At 32.6% G+C, this 24,411-nt stretch overlaps 1 pseudogene; it reads left to right on the top strand.

The window, feature by feature from the left end:
* The window catches only part of LOC139703144 (DNA-directed RNA polymerase I subunit RPA43 pseudogene), an 81,139-nt pseudogene that overhangs the window by 12,661 nt on the left and 44,067 nt on the right, over positions 1-24,411 (top strand).

Below are 24,411 nucleotides of genomic sequence, written 5' to 3'. Positions count from 1 at the left end.
TCTTAATATTTCAAGCATTGTTAAAATGTCCACATCCAAATTCTCCAAGACTCATGGGAAACTCTTAGCTGTAAGTTCCTGTAAAAATTAAAAGCTAATTTCATGCTTCTATTATAAAATACCTCAGAGTAAACACTCCCATTCAAGGAGGAAGAATAGGGGGATGGAAATAAGAAATGGGACTAAAGCAAAGCTAAAACACAGCTGGGAAAATATTAAGTCCTGTAGTTTTATGTCTGGTGTCTGGGTCATGTGGTAGTAAGATGTGGGCCCCAAAGGACTTAGGCAGCTCCACACCTGTTGCCTTGACAGTTGAAACCCAAATTGCCTCTCTCTGTCTCTCTGTCTGCTTTCTGTTTGCCATGAACTAAAGAGTTTTTTCTCTATCATGCCCTTTCACCATGATGTTTTTGCCTTGGAGCCTGCTGACTATGGAAGGAAGCTCTGAAACCATGTGCCAAAATTTAGTTTTCTTCCTCTAAGTTGTTCTTGTCAGGAATTATGTTCACAGACATTAAAAGCTAACACACTATGTTTATTAACAGGCACATATTTTTATCAAGAATAAATGTTCTGAAGCTATGTTACAGTTTCACTCTAGATGAGTTTATAAGAGAATAATGGGAAGAAATGTGGGTGGTTCACTTTGTGATCTAAGTTATTTTAGGAGGTGGCCCTTGCTGTGTGTGTGTGTGTGTGTGTGTGTGTGTGTGTGAATCAATTTAATTAAGCAATACCAAATTGCCTGATAGTTTGAAATCCAGAAAAAGAAAATTGAAATATCAGGAGTAGAGTCATGTAGATGGCCCTATGAAAGTATGTACTAAATATTGTCCTCTAGAGAATATCTACCAGGAAATAGCACTAAAAAACTGAGTAGAAAGAATTACAAGGTTAGTCAATATTTTCCAGTCATTATCATCAGCGCTTTATAGAATATGAATGGAATGGTCCTGACAGAACAAACAAAAGGCATGTATGAGAACAATAGTAGGGGTTCCCACTCAGAACAACTGATTAAGCTACCACCACTTAAAAAGCCCAACCCAATAGCAATAACGAACTAAATTTTAGCCCTGATAAAATTATATACCAAGTAGAGCAAATTTTATTGAGAAAATCAAAAAGAACCTGTTGAAAAATAAATGACATTTAAAAACCTTTTGTCTTAAAAAGGGACAATGATCATTTTGATTGGAAAACACATTCACATGGAATTCCCCATGTTCTCAGTTGACATTTCATTTTGATCATATTATAGCCCAGCTTCTCTTCCCAATCTTGGTTTCTTCCACTTTCTGCACAGAAGTTAAAACTGAGAACACTCTGTCATAAATGTCATGCATTCTATTTTTTATTTCACTTTTGGCTTCCTGAAACATTGTTTCTACATAGAATCATAATAGGTGATATTTTATATATGATATTTATATTATGATATTTTATATATGATATTATTTTCTTTGAATCTCAGATATTTTAAATTTCCTATCATATATAAAATGATTTAAATTTATGTTTAATTTTTTTACAGAAATATTTTATCATGTATCAATTATATATAATTTATAGTCAGAAAATTGTATTTATATTAAAAAAGTGATAAAACAGTTTTAATGCAATATCTTTTAAATAAATTGACTTGTTATGAAAATTTCTCATAAAAAATTATGATGACTGCCCATTACTTGGGATAGTGGTGATAGTAGTTATGGAATAAACCAGCATCTTAGGTTGCAATATAATTTTATTACCTAACTGAATCAGTTTGGAATTTAATATTCACCGTTACCCACATTGATTTGCAACAATATTTGATAACTACTCATTCAACAAAACTTAGGTGAATCACCCATTTATAAAGGAATAGACAATATGTAAATGGTTCTCTTTCTTTCACAATGTCTAGATTACCTCCTATGAGTAATCAATAATTTGTTGACTTAGTCAATATTTTGAGTAACCATATTTTATTAGTCACTTGGAGATGTGATGGCTATATTTATGCATCCACTTAGACAATGGCACCTAGGGACTTGATCAAAGAATATTGTAGCAGTTTTTATGAAGATACGTTTAGGCATGATTAATATTTAAATCCATATAATTTAAGTAAAGAAAATCATCATCCATAATGTGGGTGAACCTCGTCCAATTAGTTGAAAGCCTTAGAAGAAAAGTGGCTGACTTCTCATAAGGAAGAACTGGGATGAGCCAATTATTTCACTTTCTGTCTTTGTCTCTTTCCTCTCTTTTTCACTACACACACACACATACACACACACACACAAGATGTTGGCAATAGAATTCTAATTAATTCAGTGGAGTTGCAAAAATATTACAAGTCCCTTAGTAATTAAATTTCATGCAAGAAAAATACATTTTTACTCTAAGTTATTAAAAATGACTAATGTATTTTTAAAATCTCACTAGTTGTCTAAAAGTTACCTGAGAAATTATTGAGATCAGTGACTAAAATCATTTGCAATTATCCGTTTTCAATTAAATTCTGTTAACCTGAAGTAGATTTGTTTAAGACTAATTGCCCAAGATAACTAGAACCATATTTCCCATTGATATTCTCTTTTATTATGTAAGCTGGCAACACCCTCATTAAACAGTGGGGTCTTATTCCCTGTCCTTGATGTGGACTGGACATTTAGCCTAATTTGAGCAATAGAAATATCTCTTAAATGACTATTTAAATTCTGAGGTGTACTTTAGGAGTTCCACATCTTCCACCACTACCTCTTGGAGCACTATTTGAAAAATCATGTGCCATGTTTTAAAAAGCACTAGACGTGGATGGGCTGGGGTTGTGGCTCAGTGGCAGAGCGCTCGCCTAGCATGTATGGCGCCCTGGGTCTGATCCTCAGCACCACATAAAAATAAATAAATAAAATAAAGGTATTGTGTCCAACTACAACGAATATATAGATATAGATACAGATAGGTATCGATATAGATAGATAGATAGATTGATTGATTGATAGATAATATGTAAAAGGTTCTCTTTCTTTCACAATGTCTAGCACTAGATATGGAAATTCCTGCTTACAAAACCAAGCACACGGTTTATATACCTTCTTGGTCTTCATGTTGCCAATTTGAAATGCCCAGCCCTATCACAATTCAACTTGATACCTCATGAAGCAGAAGAGCTGACTATTTAACCAATAGAATCATGCAAAATTATAAATTGGTTTTCATTTTAAGCCACTAAATTTGGAATATTTTGCAACACCAACATAGATATCTGAAGTTTTAATAAAATTGCCCATTTTTTAATGGAAGTATTTCATGATTTTCTAAATTCAGCAGACCTAAAGAAAGACAAGATGCCATGCAAATGACATGGTAGATTGAAACCTAATTTTTAAGGAAATAATAATGATGATTCAGGCTTACATTATGCTCCTATACTTTGGGGATAATTTCAGTTGTGAAAATCATAGACAGTGTTTCTCAGTAGCTTTAAAAGTAATGTCACCACAAATCATCCTTTTTAATGTCTTGTAAAGCTGTCATAAAAACTGAAAAAATGAATCCATATATACACAGACTAATTAAAAACCTCTGGAAGAAAAAAAAGAACAACTTTTTAAATGTTAGAGCAAGAGTTTCAATTGGAAATTTAGGATGATTATAAGTGTTTCATTTTCTAGTAGAAACAAAGGACTCTAGCACAGCCTATTGAAGCCAATGAAAGCCACCTGAAGTAGTTTTTAAGTTACTAAGACAAAAGTTCATCATTAAAGAGTCATATAGTTTAGTTTTGTAGTGTCAAATGAACCCAAGTGTAAATCTCTTACTCATATCACTGGTCAGGTATTTGTTTTTAAAAACATTATTGTATGACAGCATATCTCATGTGCATAACATAAAGCACTTAAAGCAAATAGTGGCTACAGAGTAGGTATCTCTAATCATACCTCTACATGCTGTAGACTTTCTAAAAAGACAGAAATTCTGATAATTTTAGGGACTGAGTAGTAGTCAAAAACCACTTATACAAAAAAAAAAGACCATTTCACCTGAGGATTTCTATGCCTCCTTAACATTCATGACTCAAGATATTTAAAAAAATAATATCAATAAAAAATTAAAAAATAAAATTAAAAAAAGATATGACTAAAAAATAAAATATGTAAAATGAAATTGTTTAACAACAACAACAACAAAAGCATATTCCTGAATGAGTCACATGGCTCCTGGTTGCTCTGAGTTTCTGTGGCCAAGTTTCCTCCTCTAGGCCAGTAGTAAGACTGGTAGGCTTCCTGTCTTGCCTAGAGTTTCCCACCTATGCTTTTGCTTGTACTCTGGTGAATAACCCCTACTCCTGCCTGGTGGCTCTGCTGCACCAATGTCACATTGCCCTATCATCCCACTACCTTAAATGGAAATGCACTGGTATCAGAGAGCAACTAGATGCTGAGCTCCTATGTTATTCCAATAGGGCATGGTTAATAAAGTGTGTTCTAGCCACATTGGTTGTTTAGGACATGGATATTTTAATACCTATATCACTAAACCTGAGCAGAGTTCAGTTGAACAGTGGCAAACCTTGGAGGTAAGCATTGATGATGAACTAGAATTCAAAGTATTTCAAGACCCAGATGCTGCTAGAATATTCAGTATTCAAGGAAAAATTTTAAATATTAGTTGTTTACAATCTATGTGTCTTGATGTTTCTGAAGAAGTAGCAGAAATCAGAACTGAAAAATCTGTTGAAAATATTCCAAAGAAGATAGACCCAGAAATTTATGAAGTAAAATATGCTGCCACAGAGGTAGCAGATTATTTATTTATTTGTTTATTTTTTAATATTTATTTTTTAGTTGTAGTTGGACACAATACATTTATTTTATTTGTTTATTTTTATGTAGTGCTAAAGATAGAGCCCAGGGCCTCACATGTGCTAGGTGAGCACTCGACCACTGAGCCACAACCCCAGCTAGCTAGCAGATTTTTAAAATGTCCATTCTAAGAAAAGGAAAATCTATGGGATGATAATAATACGAATGGCGTCTGTGAGGAAGAGCCAATGAAACAGCAGCAGCAGCAACATGAATATCAGGATTGTGTTTTTCAAGGCAGTAACTCCAATGGTTACTGAAGTGATCATAGAAAGAAATGAAGAAAAGAAAACACACCAGTCGTGGAATGCTCACCTAAGAAGAAATGAAAAAGTAATTGTAATTAATATATTTTAAATATGATTTAGTTGATACGATATTAAACACAATAGATGAGTAAATGTTTTGAAAAATGTTTACATTATTCTGGATATGGAGGGGCAAGTTTATAATTCCAACTACTCAGGAGGCAGAGGTAGGGTATTCCAAATTCACAGCTAGTCTGGGTGACTTAGTGAAACCTTGTCTCAAAAAAGTCTGAGGATGTGGCTCAGTGGTAGAGTGCACCTGGGTTGAATCCCTAGTACTGTGAAATAAACAAACAAATGAACAAATGAATAAATAAATCAGTAATTTATAAAACACGGAACACTTGATTAGGAGATCAAGGGTTTTGTACTAAAATAAACTGGCTAATTTGGATAGTATCAATGATATTAAATGTGCCATTTTCTTTTAGACAGAATATGATGGTTAAAAGTTGCTCTCAAAATACATAAATAAATAAAATATACTTATTTATTGCAATATGTTTAATATAATTGATAATTTATAGATTCCCCCAGCCAGAACAAAGGCTTAATCCTAGAAACAAAAACAGTACTAAATTAAAAAAAAATGTAGATGGATATAATACCTTTATTGAACCCAGTGCCTCACACATGCCAGGAAAGTGTTCTACCAATGAGCTATGATCCCAGTCCCCTAAAAATTATTTTTATTTTCATAAAATTTGTCCATTCTTTATATCTGTTTCTTCCTTTAATCTTTATTGCTACTACTTTAATTTAAGTCATACTAGCCTTATTTATAACCCACTTACAGTAGCTTAACTAGTTTCTTGGTGTTTCTTCTTTCCTTTGTACAATTATATATAAAAACTATTACCAGAGTACTTTTCTTACACTTCTAATTTTTAGTGGTGCTTCATAATTATAAATAATATAGGGAATCATTATAATATATTTGTACATGCTTATTCCCTAGTACATTCCCTTCCTTTCTCCTCTTTCTTCCCCTGATTCTAATCTTCTACTACTGTGTTTTACTGGATTCTCTTTTAGTTTCTTGAAAACACTTCTTTGCTTTTTTCTCTCTAGCTTTTACATATAAGAGAAAATATAAGCCAGGGTGGTACCTGCCTGTAATCCCAGAAGCTCTGAGACTGAGGCAGGAGGATGATGAGTTCAAAGCCAGCCTCAGCAATGACGAGATGCTAAGCAACTCAGTGAGACCTTGTCCCTAAATAAAATACAAAATAGGGCTGGGGTTGTGGATCAGTGGTCAAATGCCCCTGAATTCAGTCCCCAGTACACCCATCCCCCCAAAAAGAGAAAATATATACCTTTAGTTCTCTAGATTTGCATTATTTTCCTCAATAATTTGGATTTTTTATTAACAACATGATGTTCTTAAATTACATCCATTCTTCTGCAAATGATATAATGTCATCCTTTATGATTTGGAAAACAGCATTGCGATATATACATTTTTTTATCCATTCATCTGTTAAAGGGCACTTAATATGTTTCCATAATTTGGCTAGTGTGCATTGTGCTATTATGAACATGGGTATTTATGTATCATTATAGTGTGCTTGCTCTAGATATTTTGGACAAATACTGAGGAGTGGTCTGTCTAGGTAATATGATGATTCCATACTTATTTCCTTGGTGGTTATACTACCTTACAATGCCAGAAACAATATATAAGTATGCTTTTTTCTCCATATCACTTTGAGAATTTGTTATTATTTATCTTCTTGATGATATATATTCTAATTGTAGTGAGATAAAATTTCACTGTACTTTTGATTTGCATTTCCTGAATACTAAATATTTTGAACATTTTTATGTATTCATTGTCCACTTGCAATTTTCCTATTGATAAATTTCTGATTAGTTTCTCCCATTATGTAGGCTTTATCTTTAGGCTGTTAATGTTTATCCTTTGTTTTAAAAAGGCATTTTAGTTTAATGTCTTCTCATGTATTAATTATTAATATCACTTCTTGTGCAGTAGGATTCCTATTGAGGAAGTTGCTGCCCGCACTTTTTTTGAAATGTTGCTTCTACCTTTTCTTGTAGCAGTTGCAAAGTTTTTGGACTACTGCCTAAATCTTTGATTTGCTTTGAGTTGACATTTGTATAAAGGAAGAGATAAGAATCCAGTTTCATTCTTCTACACATGGATATTCAGTTGTCCCAGCACCATTTGATAAAAAGGTTGTCTTTTCTCCAAAAATTTTTGGGTGCCTCAGTCAAGGATCTGATGACTACTCAGTCAAGGATCTGATGACTACCTGTGTGTTTCCCTCTGTCTTCTATTTTATTACATTGGTCTAAATGTCTGTTTTTGTGTGAATACCATACTATTTTTATTACTGTATCTCTGCACATTAACTTAAAATCAAGTATTGTGATGCTTTCAGCATTGCTCTTATTCTTCAGAATGACTTTGGCTATACAGGGACGTTTATTCCTCTATGTGAATTTAAGACTGATTTTTTTTCTCTCTTTGAAGAATCATTGGTATTTTAATGAGGATTGCATTAAATCTGAAGATTACTATAGGTAATACGGCCACTAAAAATATGAATTCTGCCTGTTCACAAAATGGGAGGTTTTTTCATATTCAGTTGTTTTCTTAAATTTCTTACTTCAGTCTTATATAATTTTCATTAAAGAGGTATTTCACTTCCTTGACTAGATTAATTCTAGCTGTTTTTGAAGCTCATGTGGATGTAATTGTCTCAGATTCATTATTACTGTATAAAGAAGCTATTGATTTTGTATGTTGATTCTGTAGCCTGCTATTTTGCTGAATTTGTTTTTCAGCTCTAGAAGTCTCCAAGTGGAGTTTGGGATTATATCATCTTCTTACTTTCCTTTTTTTAAAAAACCCTTTTACCTACATGACTTGAATAACTGCTTTTGCTACAATTTCAAGGACTGCATTCAATAGCAGTGGTGACAATGACTATCCTCATTCTGTTCTTGATAGTAAAAAAACAAATTACTTATATTCTCTCTCTTGTTTCAAATGGTATATTTTCATTTTCCCATAAATTAGATTTCTAACTCCTAGTTGAAATATTTTATGATGTGGAGATTAAGTTGGTACACATATTGAGTTCATAAAAATATTATTTTAAAATCTTTAAATTGTTTCTTAGAGCACAGAAGACGGCAGATTAGGGGAAAGAAGCACCTCACAGAAACACTTCAGCATCAGAATTACAAAGAGGGAAGACTTCTTCTCAGCAATGTGAGTAATTAAAGAAACTCACTAAAAATACTGAACTGTTAAAAATAACCCATAAAGACTCAGGAATTAGAAATTGAACAAAGAAATAATAAATTAAGAATATCAGTGGTGGTAGCAAAGGTGAGGGGCAACACAGATAAACAAAGAAGACAGGTATGCCCAGAAGATAAAGAATAATAAAATAAAGAAAAAAAATCAATTTGGGGAAACCAGTGGATTAGAGAGGAAGGCTGATTTTAATGGACACAGAGTCAGCAGGATAAGTGAATTAATGAAAGCAAATCCAAAATTACCTCCCCAGTAATGAGAAATGTTCTGGGAGCAGATGTTCCTAGACAAAAAAAGCAGACACAGTGCCCTGTGGGGAAAACTGCCAGGGGCATAGCCATAGTCTGTGCTCATATCTCATGGGGAAAACCACTACTGGCACTAGTACCACCACTATACTCTCTCTGCATGCCCCTGATGGGAAAAACATCAGCTTCTACTGCTGAGCACCACACACACAATGTGGGCGCTGCTGCATCTGTGTGGAGGAATTGCAAGCAAAGATAGGAGATTGAGAACTCTAGAAGCTGATTAAAAAATTGTCCAGTAGGTGCCTGAGCCAGAGACTGAAACAGGCACAAAGAAAATTATATCTGGACAGTTCCATCTCTGGATCTCAAGGGACAAACTACCTTTATTGCTGTTGCTATAGTGGCTACACAGGAGCATCTGCACTCCAGGCCAGATATATGGTATTTCTTATGGGTAGCAGTGAAGATGAAACTGGTGGAGGTTTTGTCACTGTGCCATAAAACTGGATTTACCAGAAGCCCTATAGCTCCAGACATCCTGCAGATGCCAGCATCTCCCACCAATAAGGTGGTCTGGACCAACTCTCAAATTCCTTCCCACAGAATTTCAAAGTTCATTTAAGACTAAACCCCAATTATTAGAATCTCCAATTTAGAAATCTACACCACCTCTGTCACCCAAATTGTGCTACACCACCATATATCAGGAGATTGGAAATTGAGATCCGATGAAACAAGCTGTGTCTCCTAACCACAATGGCTGGCAGTTAAGTAAGGAACACAAAGGCATTGAGCTTAAGGATCACCAACCCTCCACCCAAGGGTAACAAAGCCAAAATGAATATGAACAATTAAAATTCATCCCTGCAACATTTTGACCATCTTAGCATAAATAAGCACTTTATTTCTCAAAAAAAGGTTTCTTTTTTTTTCTATATTTTTTTATATTTCTGTTTTTCCTTTTCTGCATACGCCCCTTATTATTTTAAAAATATTTTTAAGTTGTACATGGACCTTTATTTTATTTATTTATATGTGGTGCTGAGAATCAAACCCAGTGCCTCACACATGCTAACAAGCACACTACTACTGAGCCACAACCCCAGCCCTCTCCCATAATAATTTTTAATGTTCTTATTTGTAAAGTTTTTAACTATTTATTTTGATATTCCTAAACATCATTTTATTGTATCCTATTACATTTTACTTTTTTCCATTTTACATGGTTATGTGAACACATATATGGGGGTGTAGGCATGGATATGTGTACTCACTGTGAAAATAGGTTAAAGAAAATATATGCATATTCTTATAAATTAAAATTTCACATTTATTGCTTCCTTCTGTTTTTGTTTTTTAGGTTTGATTTGTCTTAGGTGGAGCTCAAGTATATGCGGATTCAAGTTGATTTGATATTATAGTTGCTATTTTTTTCATATCTGGGTTCTTCCCTTCTAATCTCCCCTTCTTTACTCTTTCCTACTAATAGCCAAATTTTCCTGCCCCCAATTCCTCTTTCTTTAATTACTCTCATTTTATCTTTTATTTCTTCTTATTTATGGATGACATCTGTTACCTAACTCCTGTTTATCTTCTGATCACTTTCTTTAAATATTTCATAGTTTATCCCACATTTCTACCTTATTTTTTCTATACTTAAAAAACTGTAATCCAACTTACAAATAGATTTATATAGTTTATTCAATTCATACCCCATTTATGTTGAGTTGATAATTAATATAGTGGATGATATAGTAGATACCTGATATTGAATTCATGATCTAGTTCAGAGTTTTGTATTGCTGGTACATTATTTACTGACCTCATTATACTTTTATAGGTGGCAATTAATTTTACATATATCAAAGTAGACATTGGATATTTATTTTTATATATGAGACACCGACATTAGTGCTATTCCTGGTTCCCCCTCCCTCTAAGAAGAGCTCAAAAAGTGATTAGGATACTTCAAGATTACAGAGTAGTGATTCTCCTACTGTGAAATTCTCATAAACCAGCTAAACAAGATTGACTCTCAACCCATACAAGATCTAATGCCACTTGAACCTAAACTTAATTCAATGCATAGAATTGGTGAAACAAAATTCCCAAACTAAAAAATAGGCTCTGCAGAGGAACAACCACAGGGGAATTTCAGGTGACCTCCCTTGACACCTCTTCATATAACAGGTAGAAATCCTAGAATAAAAATAAATACACATGTAAGGACATGCAAAATAAGAAATGAGAATCCACTTCCATTGATGTGCCAATCCAGGACTTCTAAAAACATGAGAAAAAGGCAAAAAAACCTCCCCCCAAAATTTACAATCCCTCAATAAAGGATCCCACAGATACAGAAGTGGATAAAATTTCAGAAAAATATTATAATAAACTGATTATTTTAATGCTCAATTAACTAAAACAAGATCTAAGAAATGAATTAAGAGACCACTTCCAGAGATGAAAGACCCTTTTCCACAAAGGAATAGAAATATTGAAAAGAAACTACTTATATTTCCTGAAAATGAAAGTGCAATTAAACAAATTAAATATTCACCTGAAAAATCATGAAAATATTAGATTTTATAGGAACTAGAACTTCAGGCCTTGAAGACAGGATACATGAATTTGAGTACATGGAATGGAATAAAGAGAAATAGTAATAGAACATGATCAGAGTATAAACAACTCTGGGACAGCATCAAGAGACCAAAGCTGAAAATCATTGGGATAGAAGAGAACATTGAAATAGTAGTTAAAGCCACTAAGAACATTTTCAAAGAGTCACAGAACAATTTCATGAGAAAAAAATTTCTAAGATGTATTATAATAAAATGCATAACAGAAAATTAGGAGAGAATATTGAAAGATATAGTGATGCCACCTGCTTCACTCTTCCTGCTAAGGATTGCTTTGGCTACTCTGGGTCTCTTATTCTTCCAGATGAATTTCATGACTGCTGTTTCTATTTCTATGAGGAATGTCATTGGGATTTTGATTGAAATTGCATTAAAGATGTGTAGTGCTTTTGGTAGTATGGTCATTTTGATAATATTAATTCTGCCTATACAAGAGCAAGGTAGATCATTCCACCTTCTAAGGTCTTTTTTGATTACTTTCTTTAGGGCTCTCTAATTTTCATTATATAGATCTTTCACTTCTTCATTACTTTGATTCCCAAGTATTTTATTGTATTTTTTTGAGGCTATTGTAAATGGAGTAGTATTCCTTGTTTTCCTTTCTAAGGATTTCTCACTGATATACATAAATGTATTTGATTTATGGGTGTTAACTTTATGTCCTGCTACTTTGCTGAATTCATTTACTAGTTCTTGAAGTTTCCTGGTGTAACTTTTTGGGTCTTCTAGGTATAGAATCATATCATCAACAAATAGTGATAATTTGAGTTCTTCTTTTCCTATGTGCATCCTTTTGATTTCCTTCATCTGTCTAATTGCTCTGGCCAGTTATTTAAGAACTATGTTAAATAGAAGTGGTGAAAGAGGGCACCCCTGTCTTGTTCCAATTTTTAGAGGAAATACCTTCAATTATTCTCCATTTAGAATGGTGTTGGTTGGGCTGGGGATGTGGCTCAAGTGGTAGCGCTCCCGCCTGGCATGCGGTGTGGCCCGGGTTCGATCCTCAGCACCACATACAAACAAAGATGTTGTGTCTGCCGAAAACAAAACAAAACAAAATATATATATATATTAAAATTCTCTCTCTCTCTCTCTCTCTCTCTCTCTCTCTCTCTCTCTCTCTCTCTCCTTCCTTCCTTAAAAAAATTAGAATGGTGTTGGCCTTTGGCTTAGCATAGATACCCTTTATGATGCTGAGATGTTTCTGTTATCCCTAGTTTTTCTCGTGTTTTGAACATGAAGGGATGCTGTATTTTGTCAAATGCTTTTTCTGAGTCTGTTGATATGATCATATGATTCTTATTTTTAAGCCTATTGATGTGATGAATTACATTTATTGATTTCTGAGAGAAACATCAGGTCACATTTTAGAAGTAAAATAATAAGGTTCACTTCTTATTTCTCACCACATACACTAAAATGAAAGAGAGCCTAGAATGAGATATTCCAAGCCCTAAAATAAAATAATTGGCAGTGAAAATTGCTATTCCCAGCAAAACTCTTTTTCATATTTAATGGAAAAATATTTCTATGGCAAGGAAGAACTAAAAAAATATCAGACTACCAAGCCAACACTGAAAAAGAATGCTCAAAGTTAAATTGATCAGAAATGAATATAAATACAAAGCCCAAAACTTCAAAAAAATGAAAATTAATAGAAGAGTAATGAGTTAAATGGAAATCAAGACAGAATTAAATATAACAAAAATTATCATGACAGCATACCACAAATCACACATAATAATAATAATAATAATAATAATAATAACAATAATAATAGACAAATAGGGCCATTACATACTGGTGAAGGGGACAATTTAACAGAAAGATATGATAATAGTAACTGTGTATGTTCCAAATGTCCAGTTACATTAAATTAATCTTCCTCAACTTTAATCGTAAATAGAAGACAATGCAAGAGTATTGTGTGATTACAATACAAACTTATCACCAATAAAGTGGTCATCAAAGCATACAATCAATAAAGTTATAGTTAACCTAAAGAACGTTATAAAACAAATGAAGCTAATAGAGTCTACAGAATATTTTGCCCCCAAACATCTTAATTTGACTTACTTTTTAGGAGATAATAGAACTTTTTGAAAAATAGATCATATTCTAGGTCACAATATAAGTCTTAGCAAATACAAAAAGATAGATATAAATCATGAATGTATGCAACTAGAAAAAACAGTGAGAAAAATAATAGAAACCATATAAACACATGGAAATTAAACAATACTCTTTTAAATGAAGAATGGATCAATGAAGAAATAAAAGAAGAAATCAAGAAATTCTTAGAAACATGAAAACAAAAGACAACATATTAAAATATTTGGAACAGTTTGAGAGCAGTATTATGAAAAATTTGTTGAATTGGCTGCCTACATTTAACAAAAATTGAGATTCCAAATAAGTAAGATTATGCTCCACATAAAAGCCTTAGAAAAAGTAGAACAAATTAACTTAAAAATCAGAAGAAGATGAGAAGTAATAAGAATCAGAGCCAAAATTAAGTAATTTGAATATAACAAACAATGCACAGGATTGATGCAACAAATATTCTATTCCTCAAAAAGGTAAATAAGATTCATAAACCACCAGCCAAACTAACCAAAAGAAAATAGAAAGAATGTCCAATTAATTAAAATTAGAGATGAAAAGGGAGATATCACCACAGACACTTCTGAAATTCAGAACACTGTTAGAAATTATCTTGAAAATTTATACTCCAATAAACTGTGAAATCTAGTAGACCTTGACAAATTTCTAGACACAGATGACCTGTCCAAATTGAACCATGAAGATGTAGAAAACCTAAACAAACTAATACCAAGTAATGACACTGAAAGGGTAATTAAAAGCCTAATAGTAAGAAAGCTAAGTATTAGATAAATTTTCAGGTTAGTTCTACCAGAACTTTAATGAAGAACTATCATCAGTCTTTCTTAAATTCTTCTATGAAATTAAAAGGAAAAGAACAATCACAAACACATTGCCAGAATCCAGTATAGTTATGATAAGAAAACCAAATAAAGACCTCACTGGGAAAGAAAAACACATACCAATATTCCTGATAAACATAGATGCAAAAATTTTTTTCATAAAATGTTGCCACAGGACATTCAAAAGCATATTATTAAAACAATACACCATGATCAATTTGTTTCATGCCATGCATACAAGGTTGGTTCAACATATGGAAATCTGTAAACATAATTCACCAATTAAATATAATTGAGAACAAAAATCATATGATATTACAATAAACACAGAAAAGGCCTTTGATAAAATCCAGAACCCATTCATGTTAAAAATACTGGAGAAAGTAGTACAAGGAATTTATCTCAACATTATAAATGTTTATATGACAAACCCAAAGACAACATCATACTGAATGAAGAAAAAAAAATGAAAGTTTTTTTTTCTCTAAAATCCAGAGGATTTTTTAAAGAAAGAATTTCTTTCTCTAAAGGAAAAGAAAAGGATGCCCTCTGTCACAACTGTTATTCAATCTCTTTCTCAAAACCCTAGCCAGAGCAATCAGGCAAGAGAAGGATATTAAAATGATACAAATAGGAAAAGAAGAAATCAAACTACCACTGTTTACCAATGACAAAGTCTTACATCTAGAAGATGCAAAAAATTCCACCAGGATGTTTATAATTCTAGAGCTAATAAATAAAGTTACCCATGTAACAGGATACAACAACAACATCCATAAATCAATAGCTTTCCTATACAATAACAGTGATTAAGATATAATGAAATCAGGAAAATGATACCTTCATAATAAAACAACCCTGAGAAATAATCTATCCAAGGAGGTGAGAGATGTCTACAATGAAAACTATAGAACACTGAAGAAAGCAAAAAGAAATTGAAGAGTACCTCAGAAGACAAAAAGACCTCCCACAGTCTTGCATAGGCAGAATTAGTATTGTCAACATGGCCATAGTACTAAAAGCAATATATGTAATCCCCATAAAAATATCAATGAATTCTTTATAGAATTAGAAAAAAAGTTGTAAAATTTATTTGGAAGTTTAAGATACCCAGAATAGCAAAAGCAATTCTGAACAAGAAAGAAGATGCAGGAGACATCATAGTACATGATCTCAAATTATGTGACAGAGGTATAGTAGCAAAAAAAAAAAAAAAAAAAAAAAAACCACTATGGTATGCATCAAAATGGAATAGAATAGAATATACAGAGACAAAGCAACATAGTTACATCCATTAAATACTTGATAAAGGTGCCAAAAATATATTTTGGAGAAAATCAGACTTTTTAACAATTGGTATTGGGGGAAACTGGATAGCTATATGTGAATAAATGAAGCCAGATCCCTATCTCTCACCCCACACAAAAGTTAAATCAAAGTGGATCAAATACTTAGGAATTAGACCATAAACCTTGAATTTTCTAGAAGAAAACATAAGGGCAACTCTCCATCACAAATAGGTGTAGGCTCCTCAACAAGACCCCTAAAACTCAAGTAATTAAACCAAGAGTCAATAAGTAGGATACCATCAAATAAAAAACTTCTACACAGCAGATGAAATGTTAAGAGAGTGAAGGGACAACTTATGTTATGGAAGAAAAATTTTGCCAGCTAGTCCTTCTACAGGGAATTAATATACATAATGTATGATATATTCCAAAGCCTCACTGCTTAAATTATAAATTGCCCAATAAATACATGGACAAAAGAACTAAAGGGAAATTTCTCAAAGGCAGAAACACAAATGTCCAAGAAATACATGGGAAAAAAATGTGAAACATCTCTAGCAATCAGGATAAATCAAAGCAAAACCATTATAATTAATATATAATTTAATTTTAGTCCAAATGACAGTTATCAAAATACAAATAGTAACAAATGTTTGTGAGGATGTGTGGCAAAAGGTATACTCATACATTTTTAGTGGGACTAAAAATTAGTGCAAATAGTCTGGAAAGAAGCATGTAGATTCTTCAAAATACTAGGAATGGAACTGCTGTAAGACTCAGCTATCCCATTCCTCAGTTTTTATCTAAAGATCTAAATCAACATACTATCATGATGTAGCTCCTTTCATAGCAGCACAATTCACAACAGAAAAATTATGTATTCAACTCAAATGCCCATCAATAAATGAATGAATCAACAAAATGTGGTATATATACATGTTGCTATATATACACTCAGTCATAAAGAAGAAAGAAATAATGGCATTTTCTGGTAAATGGACAGAAAAGAAGAAAATTGTGCTAAATGAAATAATCCAGGCTTAGAAAATCAAAGGTCAGATATTTTTTCTTGTATGTGCAAGGTGGAGCAAATAAGGGGAGATTGTATATCATCAAGATACAGGAAATATCAGTGGAGTAGAAGAAGAACAAGATGGAGAGAGGAAGGAAGGGAAAGGGGAACAACTATGAATTGAACTTACTAAAATCATGCTACATTCAGATACAAAGGAACCAAAGGGAATTTCACCTTTATGCCTATGTAGAAAATACCAATCAAAAATAAATAAATAAGAGAATGAAGAGAAGATTAGAAGAACAGAGTAGAGAGAACAGGGAGAGGGAAAGAGGGGATAGGAATTGAAATCAAATATATTGCATGTATGATTTTGTCAAAATTAACCCATATACTGTGGTTAGAGAACTGATTATCAAAGGAAGAAACAACCAAAGCTACATTTTGATCTCTAGCCAGGTTTTCTTTTATACCCTTATTTTATGTATGTATATATGCATGCATGTATTTATTTATTTATTTTTATGTGGCATTGTGGGTCAAACACAGTGGCTCATGTGTGCAAGGCAAGCACTTTACTACTGAGTCATGACCCCATCCCCTCAAGCCAGCTTTGACAATACTTTTATATATCCCTTTCCTTAAAGACAAAGTTTTTAGGTTGAAGTATGAAGGGCTATAGGCAATTTTCTTGGTATTCGTTGTCATTGGAAATCAGTCGAGAATTATTTGATATGGTTCTGTACTCCCTAGGCTAAATGAAAATGAACCTTTAAGTGGAGCTAAGGAGATTTTGATTCTTTACAAGCATTGTAGCCATTTGGTAGGATATCTCTGAATAGACTAAATCCATTATTTATTTTCTAGTATGAGATTTTAACTTTTACATGAGAAGAATTTTTTTCAATTTTTTCAGAAATGTTTCATCTTATTTTCTAATTCCTAGAGCATCCTTAAACAGCAAACAATTTTTAACACAATCTCATTCTGTGCAATAATAGTTGATATTATTTATTTCTCATTTTATGTGACTTCTTTTCTTTTTAATTTTTTAAGTTGTAAATGGACATAACACCTATATTTATTTGTTTATTTATTCATTCATTCATTCATTTAATGTGGTGCTAGGCAATTTATATTATTACTTGAGCCATGGGAATTCTATTCAGGATGACATTGACTCTACCTGTATATTTGTATTCCCTATGGTTTATCCCAGAAGTTGTCTAGTTTCTGGAAAGAAACCTAACCTTTCATCCATTTTGAGCTGACATTTGTGCATGATGAGAGATATGGATCTCCTTTCATTCTTCTGTATATAGATATCCATGTCTTTTCTCCAAGGTATATTTTTAACATTTTTCCAAGTATCAGATGACTGTAAGTATGTGGCTTTGTCTCTGTGTCTGTTATTCTGTTTCACTGGTTTGCATGTCCATTTTTCTGCCAATGTCCAGGTGTTTATATTACTAAGGCATTGTAGAATAATTTGAAATCTGATACTGTGATGCCTCCATTATTGGTGCTTTGTTCAGGATTGCTTTTGTTTTGCTGAGTTTTTTGTTATTTTAAATAAGTTTAAGTATTTTTTTGAGATGTCAGAAAAATATCTTTGATATTTTAATGTGGATTGCTTTGAATCTGTAGATCACTTTGTATAATATGGTCATTTATTTTTGCCTACCCAAAAAACATGGGAGGTCTTTCCATTTTCTATTCTCAACATTCTGTAATATCTTGTTCAGAAGTATTTCACCTTTTTTATTAGATTCATCCCTAAGTATTTCTTAAAGCTTTTGTAAATGAAATTCTTTTCCTCATTGATGTCTTATTTGTATTATTATTGGTGTATAGAAAAACTATCAATTTTTCTGTTTATTTTAAACCCTGCTACATTCCTGAATTTGTATACCAGCTCTTGGAGTCTTCCAGTGGAGCTTTCAGGGAGTTATAAATATAGGATCATATCATCTACGAATAGGGGTAATTTGACTACTTTTTTTCATAATTTTATCCCTTCTTATTTCTTATGTCTTTCCCTTGCCTAATTGTTATGGATAATAATTAAAAAATATCTGCACAGAAAATGAAGCAATAAACTGTATGAAAAGAAAGCTTACAGGGTGGAAGAAAATCTTTGTCATCTATTCTTTTGATAGAGGATTATAACCAGAATATATAAAGAATTTTAAAAATTATAACACAAAAAATAATTTCATTAAATAGGCAAATTAACTAAACAGACACTTCTAAAAATAAGATGTACAAATGTTTAAATAATTATATAAAAATGTTCAACATTGTTAACCTCCAGGGAAATGCAAATAAAAAGTACACTGAGATTTTATTTCACTCCAGTCAAAATGTCAACCATTAAGAATATAAATAACCAAAACCAGGCAGAGAAACATCAAGGGAAGAAAACTTCAGACCAATATCCCTGATGAATGTTGATGTAAAATTTCTCAATAAAATTCTGGCAAATCACATACAAACACATACTTAAAAAATAGTGCACCATGATCAAGTGGGTTTCATTCCAGGGATGCAAGGTTGGTTCAACATACAGAAGTCAAAAAATATAATTCATCATATCAATAGACTTAATGATAAGAATCATATGATTATACCAATTGATGCAGAGAAAGCATTTGACAAAATACAGTACCCTGTCATGCTCAAGGCACTAGAAAAACTAAGAATAGTAGGAACATACTTCAAAGATGTAAAAGCTATCAATGCTAAATCAAAGGCCAGCATTATTATAAATGGCAAAAAAAGGAAGTATTTTTTTTTTCTGAAAACTGTAGCAAGACAAGCAAGTCCTCTTTCACCATTTGTATTCAACATAGTCCTTGAAACTCTACCCAGAGCAATTAGAAAGAAGAAAGAAATTAAAGGGAAACAAAAAGGAAAAGAAGAACTCAAAATAACATTATTTGCTGATGACATGATTGTATATCAGAAAACTTCTAGAATTAGTGAATTCAGCAAAGTAGCAGAATATAAAATCAATACCCATAAATCAAATGAATTTCTATACATCAGTTTGGAATCTTATGAAAGATAAATTAGGAAAACCACCCAATTCTCAATAGCCTCAAAAAACAAAAGTAAAAACAAAAACAAAAACAAAAAAAACCTGGGGAATCAACTTAACAAAAGATGTGAAAGACTTACACAATGAAAATTACAGAACACTAATGAAATTAATTGAAGAAGACCTTAGAAGATGGAAAGATCTCCCATGCTCTTGGATAGACAGAATTAATATTGTAAAAATGTCCATACTACCCAAAGTGCTATATAGATTCAATGTGATTCCAATTAAAATCCCAATGTCATTCCTTATAGAAATAGAAAAAGTAATCATGAAACTCAATTGGAAAAATGAGAGACCCAGAATAGCCAAAGCAATCCTTAGCATGAAGGCTGAAGCATGAGACATCACAATACCAGACCTTAAACTATACTACCAAGATGTAGTGACAAAAACGGCATGATATTGGCACCAAAACAGACATGTAAACCAATTGTATAGAATAGAAGACACAGATACAAACCCACTTAAATACAGTTATCTCATACTAGACAAAGGTGCCAAAAACATACATTGGAGAAAAGATAGCCTCTTCAACGAATGGTGCTGGGAGAAGTTGAAATCCAAATGAGGCAAAATAAAATTAAGCCCCTATCTCTCACCATGCACAAAACTCAACTCAGCATGTATCAAGGACCTCGGAATTAGTACAGAGACCCTGTGCCTAATAGAGGACAAATTAGGCCCAAATCTTCACATTGGATTAGGCCCCGACTTCCTTAACAAGACTCCTAACGCGCAAGGAATAAAATCAAGACTTAATCAGAAAGACTACACTTTGGGAACAAATTTTTGTCACATACATGTCAGATAGAGCACTAATATCCATTATACATAAGAAACTTGAAAAACTTAACACCAAAAAAACAAACAACCCAATCAATAAAAGCGCTAAGGAGCTGAACAGAAACTTCTCAGAGAAATAAATACGATCTATCAACCAATACATGAAAAAATGTTCAACATCTCTAGTAAATAGAGAAATGCAAATCAAAACTACTGTAAGATTTCATCCCACACCAGTCAGAATGACAGTTATCAAGAATACAGACAACAATAAACATTGGCAAGGATGTGGGGGAAAAGGCATACTCATATATTGCTGGTGGGACTGCAAATTGATGCAACCAATCTGGAAAGCAGTATGAAGATTCCTTACAAAACTTGGAATGGAACCACCATTTGACCCAGCCATCCCACCCCTTTGTCTATACCCAAAGGACTTAAAATCAGCATACTTTAGTAATTCAGCCACACCAATATTCATAGCAGTTCAATTCACAATAGCTAAACTGTGGAAGCACATAGATGTCTTTCAATACATGAATGGAAAGAGAAGCCATGGTATATACACACAATGGAATATTACTCAGAATTAAAAGAAAATAAAATCATGGCATTTCACGTAAATAGATGGAGTTGGAGAATATTATGCTAAGTAAATTAAGTCAATCCCAAGAAACCATAAGCTGAATGTTCTCTTTGATAATTGGATGCTGATCCAAAATGGGGAGGTGGGAGGCATGGGAAAACTGGAGGAAATTTGTGCAAAGGGGAGAGAGGGTAGGGTGAGTAGAGGGGCCAGAAAACATGATGGAATGAGGTGGACATCTTTACCCTAGGTACTTATAAGACTGCGCATAGGGTGTGAGGCTACATCATGTACAAACAGAGAAATGAAAAGTTGTGCTTGCAGTTGTGTACAATGAATCAAAATGCATTTTGCTGTCATATATTCCTAATTAAAACTAAAAAAGAATATAAATAACAACAAGTGTTGGTGAGGATGCAAAAAATATAAATTAATACTTAGTTTTGATGGGTATCTAAATTAGTATACCCACCAATGAAAGTTATTATGATGATTCCTGAAATCTAAAAATTGGACTACCATATGACTCAACTATCCCATTAGTCAGTATTTATCCAAAATAATTAAATTTAGCATACTTTAGAGATACATTCATACCCATATTTATTATAGTACAATTCACAATAGCCAATTTGTGGAAACATTCACATTTCTTTCATCATAAAAATGGAAAAAAACATGGTATCTATGTACTAAAGAGTTTTATTCTGTCATAATAAAGAACAAAATTCTATTATTTGCAGGAAAATTAATGAAACTATAATGCATCAAGTTAAGTAAATACACCAGAATTGGAGAGAAGAGTGTCATATGTTTTCTTGTCAAATGTGGAAGCTAGTGGAAATTTTTTTTAAGTTTATTTTGAAATTAGAAGGGAGATCATCAGGATATAGAAAGATATGTAGGGAGTGCAGGAGTGTAAAAGGATATGTTGGAGAGAGAGGAAGGGAGCATGAAACAAGATGATGAGGAGAGAAATTGATCAAAACATGTTATATACACATCCTAATATTCCACAATGAAATGTAGCATTTTGTATAATTAGTATGTTCTAATAAAAATAAATAATATTTCAAAATATACCTGCAACAAGAACAAATTTAATGAAAATATTTTATAAGTTTAGACAGTTTCATGTGTTTTCTCATAGGTTTGCATGTGAAATATGCCTTGGTAAAATGGATTATCATTGAAAATGGATCGGCTCAGCTACCATCTATATAAAACCAAAAAAAATCAAATTTTATAATACTCTGTGCCTCATATAATTTGATGATTTTGTGATTTTTATTTAAAAATGTGTGTATGGAAGTGTCATGTCAGCAAACTGGTGGAAGCTTACTACTTAGGAAGCTCTAAGTTCCCAAGGGGCCTCAAAGAAATGTAGGAACAAATTATAACTTCTCAGAACCACATTTCCAGGAGCTATAGAAAACATTCAAATATTTACAACAACAAAACAAGTATATAAAAAAGAAATCTCATCTACAAAATAGTAGAATACTATGGAAGCATTTTTCTCACCATTTTCCCCTTCATTCCTAAGATGTCAGAAACTTTGGAATTGAGTGACCGCTGCTTGATTCCCATCACAACAGTCAGAGTAAACATCACATGCACATTATTGTTTTTTTGTTTTTTTTTACTAACTTATCTTTTGGATACCTGAAGGAATCATTCATATGTCTCTGTCTTGCATAACTTGAAAAGCAGTTGGAAAAAAATGCAATGATTCTATAAACCTAAAGATGCCTTGGCCAAAAATGTTCAGAGGAAGGCATGCAATAGACCATCTAAAGCCTGTCTGAAAGTTGGACATGGATTCTTTGGGCAATCAGGGCATAAAAGAGAATTTGCATGTATAGAACAATTTTGAAAGCCATGTTCATATCCAGAAAAGATGTATGCTCAGAAAAGTCCTGAGAAAACCTTAATCTTTCTCTACAGGATTGTTATGGTTTTTATGTGAGGTCTCCACAAAGCTCATGTATGAACCAATGCAAGAAGTTTTAGAGGAGAAATGATCAGGTTATGAGACCCTTAACTCAATCAGTGAATTAGTCCTGTGATGGGATTAAGTATGTGGAAACTGAAGGCCAGGAGAGTATGGCTGGAGGAAGTGGGTCACTGGGGATGTGCCTTTGGGGTATATATTTTGTATCTGGCAGGTGGATTCTCTCTCTCTCTCTCTCTCTCTCTCTCTCTCTCTCTCTCTCTCTCTCTCCCTCTCTACTGATCATCATGTGAGTTTCTTCCCTTCACCACACTCTTGCACTATGATATTCTGCCTCACTTTAAGCCCTGGGGAATGGAACTTGCTGTCCATGGACTGAGAACTCTGAAACCATGAGCTGCTAAATAAACTCTTTCTCCTCTAAAATTCTTCTGATCAGACCTTTTAGTTACAGCAGCAAAAACACTAACTAAAAGAGTGATGATTAGTAGGCTCAGACCAAGCTCTAGGTAATAATTAAAGTAATTCACCAGGACAGTGATTTGACTAGTAGCTGTTTGTGTGTGTGTGTGTGTGTGTGTGTGTGTGTGTAAAACACACGTTAGGTTCAGATCTTGACATTCAAGGAAATCTGCCAAAACATTAAATGAATACATTAAATTCAACTAATTTACATTGATTTAAATATCAATAAAGACTTCAGTGAGCACATATGAAAACAAATGTTCTTTGCAAAAATAGTTTGGAACAATCTGAATACAATGAATTACTAAAATCTCTAAACATATAAAAGGTTCAAATATCAGCTGATTTTTGCATCAGAGACTTTGGGGGCCAGGGGGCAATTGTGTGGTTTTGAAAGTCCATAAAGAAGTAAACTGTAAGCAAAGAATTGTATATATCAGCAAAACTGTTCTTAAAAATGTTAAAGGTACAATGAAGACATTACAAAATCTGATGGAGTTCATTGTCCTTAAAATAGTACTGTGAGAAGTGATTGAAGATATCTTTTAAATTAAATAAAAGTTAAGTTGACATTAACTCAAAGATATATAAATATCAAAAATTCTCTAGTAAAGATAAATACAGGGCAAATAGGAAGTTTAATACTACTATAATCTGGTAGCTGCTTGATTTCTATAGTAGTTATAAACAAATGAATGAAAATATCAATGCATAAACAACATATAAAGATATAATTTCTGATAAATTATATAAAAAGGGATAAAGTTCCATAGTAGTAGTATTATATATAATTAAAACTTTGTATCAGTTTAAATTATAATTTTAGGATTCAATCCCCTTATTAACTACAAAGAAAATATCTATAGCATATACATAAAGAGAAGTGAAAGCATGATCTAAATATAACACTTTAAAAGTAAAATAAATA

This window comes from Marmota flaviventris, chromosome X (assembly GCF_047511675.1).
Source record: "Marmota flaviventris isolate mMarFla1 chromosome X, mMarFla1.hap1, whole genome shotgun sequence".
Lineage (NCBI taxonomy): Eukaryota > Metazoa > Chordata > Mammalia > Rodentia > Sciuridae > Marmota > Marmota flaviventris.
Note: the sequence above shows the minus strand (reverse complement) of the source record. Positions and strands in the feature narration are given on the sequence as shown.